Source organism: Frankliniella occidentalis, unplaced genomic scaffold, assembly GCF_000697945.3.
Source record: "Frankliniella occidentalis isolate FOCC.00 unplaced genomic scaffold, Focc_3.1 Scaffold38, whole genome shotgun sequence".
Taxonomy (NCBI): Eukaryota; Metazoa; Arthropoda; class Insecta; order Thysanoptera; family Thripidae; genus Frankliniella; species Frankliniella occidentalis.
Window position 1 is genome coordinate 1844908 of NW_026267168.1, and position 621 is coordinate 1845528.

Here is a 621-nt window from a genome sequence, read left to right on the forward strand (position 1 = left end):
GGCCCCTTACGGCCGGCGGGAGTAGGCAAACATGGATGCGCTCATGGGGGTAGGCGTACTGCGTCTACCTTTATTACGAAATGTAAACATATGGTGGCTATGCCGTTAGGCATCAAACGTGTCCGCGTCTGCGCGGGGTCGACTTAATTTTTTCTCTCTGTCTATGTTTGAGGGCAAAGTGGGGGCGTCTTTTTTTTTTAACAAGGTGGTTTTCAGTCGGAATTTTCATGTACAGAGTATTACATATTACGTGTATTACGTGGTATGACGCTGGCATTACACAAGCTTTGCAACTAAAATTCTGCTATTTTCGGGCATATTTTTTTTATTTTCGGTATCACATTACGCGTAATATTTAGTTTAGGTGTGCAGTGTATTACGCAAGTGAAAACTCGTCGGTTTTTTAACTGCAATACCGTCCGCCACGGGCCTGTCTGCTCAAACATACGTGTACTAAGACATTTTAGAGGTAAAGTACCTCTAAAATGTCTTATATTCTCGTATGGTTGGGATTGGCCAGGCTCGATTGGAAGTGTGTCACACGAACTGCATTCCAAAGTGTGTTTGACACATGTCACACATATCTATCTCACAGTCACAGAGAGGCGCGTAGGTGTCGTA